Genomic DNA, 8,571 nt, shown 5'->3' with positions numbered 1-8,571 from the left:
TATCATCCTCTTCTTCTCCCCTTGTCCTCATCTATTTCTCTTCTCCTAATATTCTCCTTCTCTTCGCCCTCCCCTCTCATTATCTTCTCCCTCTCTTCTCCCTCTCACCTCCCTCTTCTCTTGCGTTTTCCTCCCCTTTCTCTCGTCCTCCTCTACCTTTCCTCTCTCTCTCTCTTCTTCCTCTCTTTTCTTCCTTTCCCTTTTCTCCATTTTATTCTCGACTTGATTCCTCTTTATTTCCATTTTCTTTCTATTATACTCTCTCTGTTTTATCTATCTCCCCCTTTCGCTTTTTTCTTTCGTTTTATCATTTCCGTTTCTACCTCCTTGTGATTCATCCTTCTTCCTATTTCCTTTCTTCCTTCTCTTTCCCTTCCCTTTCATTATTCTCTATAACATGTTATCATATGTCATAAATTCTAATGATACTTTCCTCTTCTCTCTCTCTCTTGCCGCTCACAAATCCATTCCTGCTTTTTCTTGTGTCTTTTCCATGTTCACTCGACGTCTTCCCTCCCTCTCCCTCTCTCCTCCTCCCCAACTCCCCAGCCCCTTCCCCTCGTTCCCCAGCTCCCTTCCCCTCCCTCCCCAACCCCTTCCCCTCCCTCCCCAACCCCTTCCCCTCGATCCAACTCCCACCCCTCTCTCCCCAACCCCCTCCCCTCCCTCCCCAACTCCCTCCCCTGCCTCCCGAACTCCCTCTCTTCCCTCCCCAACCCCCTCCCCTCCCTCCCCAACCCCCTCTCCTTCCTCCCCAACCCCCTTCCCCTGCCTCCCTCCCCCCCCAGTTGTAATTTTCTCTCATATTTCATCCAAGTTTTGCTTATCATTATGTTCGTTTTTTTCCATTATTTGATACCATCATTATCACGAATAATGGTGTTATGGACGCTGTTCACCATTTATTGTTTCCATCCTCACTGTTGTTCTTGTTATTGTTGATGTTATCATTATCATAATCATAAATCATTGTTGTTCTCAGTACATCTCTTTTTTAAATATATATAATTTTTATCTCTGCTGATTATTATGATTTTTTTTTCTCTCTTTTTTTTCTTTGGTCTAGACTGATTGGTTGGTCAGTCGGTTAAAAAGGAAGGATCTTTCAAAAAGATATAGGCGGATGAAAATTTGAGGGAACTGTTAGTAACGACTATTAGTAAATTATATTATTAGTGATAATGAATTATTGTAATTTATGAGAACAGCATTATTTTCGTGACATTATTATTATTGTTATCATTAATACAAATTTCCATTGCCAAGGGAATAGAATTTAATAGATTTTTTGGGTAAATCTGGGTAGGTGTATAGTTTATTATACATACACAAACACATACATACACGCATACACACACACACACACACACACACACACACACACACACACACACACACACACACACACACACACACACACACATATGTGTGTATATATATGTATGTATATATATATATATATATATATATATATATGTATATATATATATATATATATATATATGTGTGTGTGTGTGTGTGTGTGTGTGTATATATAAATGTATGGTAAAATATGGACTAGAATAGAAGTGTTGATAGCGACTATTAGTAAATTTTATGATTAGTAATAATAAGTAATTTATGAGAACAGCATTATTATCGTTATTGACATTATTATTATTTTTATCATTAATACAGTTTTCACTATATTAGATATCATTATCAATGTTATTTGTATTGTTTGTATTATATTCATTCATTTCTTACTATTATTTTATAATTATATTATTATTATCAGCATTATCATTATTATTACCATTATTAGTTAGTGTTAGTATTAGTATTAGCATTATAATTATCCTTATTATTATTGTTACTATTATTATCATTATTATTAATATTATTATTATTATTATTATATTATTGTTGTTGTTATTATTATTATCATTATCATTAGTATTACTAGTATTATTACTAGTATTATTTTCATTATAGTTATTAATATCATTACTATCAGTTTTATTATTATTCTTATTATCATCACCATAATTATTATTATTACTATTATCATCACCACCATTGTTATTATTATCATTATCATTACTATTACTATAATTATCATTAATACTATCATTCTTATTTTTGCAATTAGTATTCTTATTATCGTTATTATCATTATAATTATTAATGTTGTGATCGTTTTCATTCTTATTATTATCCTCATTATTGTCATCATTATTACTATCATTATTATTATTATTATTATTATTTGTATTATTATTATTATTATTATTACCGTTATCATTATTATTATTATTATTATTATTATTATTATTTTTATTATTATTATCATCATCAATGTTATTATCATTACTATTATAGTTATTTTTATTATCATTGTTATTGTTATCATTGTTATTATTGTTATTAGTAGTAGTAGTATTATAAGTATTATGATTGTTATTATCATTATAATTATCAAATTATTATGGTAATTACTATTATTATCATTATTGTTATTATTAATCTTATTATCATCGCATTCATTGTTATTATTATTATCATTATTATCATTATCGTTTAAGATAATTGTCATCCTCATTATCATTTTTATTATCATTGTCATTATTATTATCATCAAATACACATATATATATATATATATATATATATATATATATATATATATATATATATATGTGTGTGTGTGTGTGTGTGTGTGTGTGTGTGTGTGAGTGTGTGTGTATAGATAGATAGATAGATAGATAGATAGATAGATGCATATATACATACTTATATTCATATATATATATACATATATATATGTATATATATATATATATATATATATATATATATATATATATATATAGATGCATAGATGAAAGAAATATAAATATAAATATATATATAAATGTGCAAACACACACACACACACAAACACACACACACACACACACACACACACACACACATACACACACACACACACACACACACACACACACACATATATATATATATATATATATATATATATATATATATATATGTGTGTATGTGTGTGTGTGTGTGTGTGTGTACATTTACACACACACACACATCCTCACCTCTTTCCTTCTTCCATCTACCCTCTCTCCCTCCTATACGAGTATATACTTATATAGGCCTTGCTTCCTCCTACCTTCCTCACGTCTTGCCTTCTCCCTTCCACCCTTCCTTCTTCCCCTCGTCCTCCTACCCTTACCATCTTCCTCCTACTCTCCCTCTCTACTCCCCTCCCTCTCCCCCCCCCTCCCTCCCTCTCCCCCCCTTCCTTCCTCCCTCTCCCCCCCTCCCTCCCTCCCTCTCCCCCCCCCCTCCCTCCCTCCCTCCCTCCCCCCCTCCCTCCCTCCCCTCTCCCTCCCTCCCTTCCTCGTCTTCTTGTCCCGCACCCTCATTCCTTTCTAACTTTTCCCACCTCTCATCTTTTCTCGCATTCCCCAACCTCCTTCATCCTTCCACCTTTCCTCTCTCCTCCTTTTTCTCTTTCCCTCTTCCTCCTCCCCACCCTTATTCCCTCTCCCTTCTCCCCACCCTCATTCCCTCTCCCTCCTCCCCACCCTTATTCCCTCTTCCTCCTCCCCCCCCTCATTCCCTCTCCCTCCTCCCCACCCTCATTCCCTCTCCCTCCTCCCCACCCTTATTCCCTCTCCCTTCTCCCCACCCTCATTCCCTCTCCCTCCTCCCCACCTTTATTCCCTCTTCCTCCTCCCCCCCCCTCATTCCCTCTCCCTCCTCTCCCCTCATTCCCTCTCCCTCCTCTCCTCTCATTCCCTCTCCCTTCTCCCCACCCTCATTCCCTCTCCCTCCTCCCCACCCTTATTCCCTCTCCCTCCTCCCCACCCTCATTCCCTCTCCCTCCTCCCCACCTTTATTCCCTCTTCCTCCTCCCCCCCCTCATTCCCTCTCCCTCCTCCCCACCCTTTATTCCCCCTGTCTCATCCCCCCTTCCTCCCCCCACCCTCTTTCCCTCTTCCCCCTTCCCACTTTCATTCCCCCTTCCTCCTCCCTCATTCCCTCTCCCTCCTCCCCACCCTTTATTCCCTCTCCCTCCTCCCCACCCTCATTCCCTCTTTCTCCTCCCCACCCTCATTTTCTCTTCCTCCTCCCCACCATCATTCCCTCTCCCTCCTCCCCACCTTCATCCCCTCTTCCTCCTCCCCACCCTCATTCCCTCTCCCTCCTCCCAACAATCATTCCTTCTCCCTCCTCCCCACCCTCTCCCTTCCCCTCCCTTCCCCTCCCTTTCTCGCACTTCTTGTCCCGCACCCGAACCATTTTCCCCCAATTACCCCAGTGATAGACGACTGTCAGCCTGCTTAATGGTGCCACTTTATCTTTGGGCATTTTTTCCCGTCAGCGCAGACAGGCTGGTCGCGGTTGTGGAGTATTCATTGTGCCAGCGAGAACCACTTCTGTTGCCCTCTCTGGCGTTCACCTTTCTCGAGCTCTCGCATCTCTGCCTTCTCTTGTTTCTTGCTTTTTTTGTTGTCTGGTTCTCTTGTCGTGCTTTATGGTTTGGGGTTTTTTGCTCTTGTATTTTGGTTTCGTTTCATTTTCATTTTCGATTTGTTTTTTTTCTTCTTTGTGTTCGTAATCCTTTGTTCTATTCTTTTATCTTGTTTTCATACTCTTCTCAACTTTGTTTTCCTTTCTCGTGTTTCCTTTCTATTTACTTCTTTCCCTTTTGTTCCCTCCCTCTGTGTTACCTTCATTTCCTCCTTCTTTTTGTGCTTATCCCTATCGCTTTGTTCATCCATTTTCTTGCTTTCTCTTGTCTTCCATGTCTCCTTTCCCCTTTCACTCGTTGAGCGCGTTTTCATTGCTCTCTCTCTTTCTTTCTTTCCTCCTCTCTCTCTCTCTCTCTCTTCTCTCTCTCTCTCTCTCTCTCTCTCTCTCTCTCTCTCTCTCTCTCTCTCTCTCTCTCTCTCTCTCTCTCTCTCTCTCTCTCTCTCTCTCTCTCTCTCTCTCTCTCTCTCTCTCTCTCTTTATCTATCTATCTATCTATATATATACACATCTATCTGTAGAGCTATTTATCTATATATCTATCATTATCTCATCCACACTCACTTCCTCCCTTCCTTACTCTCCCTTTCTCCCTCCCCCTTCCTCTCTCCCTCTCTCGCCCTTCCTTCCCTCCCTCCCTTCCCTCTGTCTCCGCCGCTTGTCACTTCCTCCCCAGGAAATCCCTCTTTTCTTTCCCTCCTTAGTCCTTCGTCACAGGCGATCACCCTTCCAAGCAAGCCTCTCCTCCCACAGGCCGTTCATCTCAGCCACGCCATCTCCGATCACCTCATGATTTTTCCTTTTCTTCTCCCCGTCTTCTTTGCTCCTCTTGCTCCTCCCCCTTTTCTGTGCCTCATTTTTCTTCTTCGTCTGGCTGTTGCTGCTATTGTTGCTGGGTATTTTTTTTGTTTTTTTTATTTTTTTTTATGTGTTTTTTGTTTATTTGTTTGTTTCATATTTTTTTTCTTTTGTACATACTCTTTTTCCTTTCGTTTTTTTCTTCCTTTGTTCTTCCTCTCTGTCCTCCCTATTTCCCTTTAACCGTCTTCAAGCTCTCCTATCGCCCTCCTTCGTCTCCATCCCCCACCTCCCATCCATCTCCCTTACCCCCCTCACTAACCCTCTCCCCCATCTGTCTCCTTCGGTCCCATATCCCTTTACCCTCCCCATCCCTCTCTTTCATTCCCCTTTTCCATCCCTCTCTTTTATTCCCCTTTTCTATCCCTCTCTTTTATTCCCCTTTTCCATCCCTCTCTTTTATTCACCATTCCTCCCTTCTATTCCCTTCCCCAGTCCTTATCCTTAGTCCTCCCCTTACTCTTTCTCATTCTCCTCTTCCGTTCTCTCTCTTTTATTCCCTTCGTCACCCCTCTCCTATATCCCCTTCCCCATCCCTCCTTTATCCCCCTTCCTCTCTTCTATCCCCCCTCCCCCGTTTCTCTTTTTACTCCACTCCTATCTCTTTTCTTGACCCCCTTCCCTATCCCTTTCCTTTATCCCCCTCCCCCATCCCTCTCCTTGATCCCCCCTCCCTCTCCATGACCCCCATTCCCATCCCTCTCCATGACCCCCATTCCCATCCCTCTCCTTGACCCCCCCCATCCCCATCCCTCTCCTTGCTCCCCCTCCCCACAGCCACCCTGATCTCTCCCTCTCCACGGTCTCTGCCACAACAATGTCCCGCGTTTTATTGCCTCGCGTCGAATAACGTGAGAATGGAATTGATAGCGAACAAAAGGAATCTGGCGCGCGCAATCAACCTTAATGGCACTTCTGGGGTCAAGGAATAAATGGGTAACGGAGAACAAGGGCACAAGAAATACAAGAAGATAAAGTATGTCTTAATTGTTATTGAAGACGACGGCCCGAACTTACTACGCTGCGAGGAAAGGTTTCGGTGTCGTCTTTTAAGGAATCTAATCCTCTTTAAAGGTGTGTGTGCGTGTTGTTTTTGTTGTTTTTTTTAATGCTTTTTTTTTGTAAAGGCTCGTTGTTGTTGTTGTTGTTTTTTGTCTATTGAGTTCTTTACTTTATCTGTTTCTTTTGTCTCTTTCTTTTCCCCCTTTCGAGTTGTTGATGAGGAGAATTTAGTAGACAGAAAAACAAGTAGCCTCCGAAAATAACGGCTGTGTTATCTTGTTTAGTTTAACGAGGATTTTTCGTCCTATCTCTTTCCCTTTTTTATTTACAATTTGTAGCACTCCTGTCTCTTCTTTGGGATTTAAATTCACTCGTAAGATGTAATGCTATATCTGATAATTGTCTTTATTGATTGGATGCGCTCGTCTAGCATGTAAACTCTTCTGTTTCAGTTTTATCTTTTGACTTTTTTATTCCTATTTTTTGGCTCCCCTTTTTAGGATCGTGTTTCCTCTTCTCTTTTCTTTTGCCCTTTCTCTCCTCCCTCAATCTATTTTTTTTTTTGTCTGTCTATCTAGTTAGCTATATCTATCTTTCTCTCTCTCTCTCTCTCTCTCTCTCTCTCTCTCTCTCTCTCTCTCTCTCTCTCTCTCTCTCTCTCTCTCTCTCTCTCTCTCTCTCTCTCTCTCTCTCTCTCTCTGCCCATTAGGTTAAATGTTACTATTTTACAGTTTCGTTTACCATGTTAAAATTAATTCAGTTTTTTTTTTTTTTTTAAATCTTTGTAACATCATTTCCATATTCTCATCGTATCATCTTTTTAAATTTCTTTTATCTTTACACGTTTTCAGATTCTGTCGCCCTTCGCCATTTCTCTCTTCATTTAATTTCCAGTTTTCCCCTTTTCTATTTTTCTCTCTTTCTCAGTCGTATTCCCCGGACTGCTTTTTCCCCTCTTTTCCCCTCCTCTGCATTCCGCCTCTCCCCTCTTGCCCTCCCTCTTCCTCCTTCCTCCTCCCTACCCCCTCTCCGTTATCTCCCGGCTGCCAGCCTCACCCCGCCTCGCCGCTATAAACATGAAAAATGCCCATATAAAAGGAGATATCTCCCGACAGGATCGCATTAAACTCAGAAGTAATTTCGGATGGTAATACAATAAAGGGAAAGAAGCCTTGTTCAGATTGTTGAGATACGACCTCGGCGGCTCGGCCATAAACCTCACGGCGAGGACTCTTGTTTCCCTAAAGCATCCCGATAATGGTGTCCGTCGTCTGTTGCGCGGACTGGGGATAACTTCATTACTTCTGTGGCTGTGGTTGTGGCGGCTGTGAGGAGGGCGAGGACGAGGAGGTGGGCAAGGAGGAGGAGGAGGAGGAGGAGGTAGTAAAGAGGTGGTGGACAAGGAGGAGGTGGTGGGGGAGGAGGTGGTGGGGAGGAGGTGGTGGTGATGGAGGAAGTGGTGGGGGAGGAGATGGTGGTGGTGGTGGAGGTGGTGGGGGTGGACAAGGAGGAGGAGGAGGGGGGAAGACAAGGGGGGAGGAGGTGGTGGTGGTGGAGGAAGTGGAGGTAGAGCATGAGTAGGCAGAGCTGAAAATGGAAAAAAAAGGAGACGCAAGTTGTGGAAGAAGAGAAGGAAAGAACAAGGAAGAATAGAAAAAAAGAAGCAGAAGAGACGACGCAGAAAGGCGAAGAGGAGGAAGCGCTGGAGAAGAAGGGGCAGGAGAAAGAGGGTGATGATGGGTTTGGAAAATCCGTGGCAGAAGAGGTCGCCTGGAAGAAGCAGTCGGGAATGGCCGTCGATCCGCACAAAGGCGTCGGGGCGATAGGGTGAGCGGCGCGTAGAGAGAGGATGACTGGTAGATTGGGTGCCAGTTATTAGCAGAATGGACGAATGGTCGTAACACCGGATTATATGGCAATGGGGATGATTCTGGCGGACGTAATGATAGTGGGAAGGTTGGCCATGATGAAAATGTTGGTGATGAAAGCGATAATGTTTTACAATAAAAGATATCTTCGGTTAGTTTTCATTGTGGGAGTTGTTACCTGTGTTGCTCTTCGTGATCACAATGCAAAAACGATGGTCCGTGGTGATAAAAAAAGACCAGTGTTGTGTTACAAGACGATATTTGCAGCATAATACTCTACATGGCAGCAACAGATGAGTATCAACGTCAGCAA

This window comes from Penaeus chinensis, chromosome 2 (genome assembly GCF_019202785.1).
Source record: "Penaeus chinensis breed Huanghai No. 1 chromosome 2, ASM1920278v2, whole genome shotgun sequence".
NCBI classification, from domain to species: Eukaryota; Metazoa; Arthropoda; class Malacostraca; order Decapoda; family Penaeidae; genus Penaeus; species Penaeus chinensis.
This window is presented reverse-complemented; position numbering follows the sequence as displayed.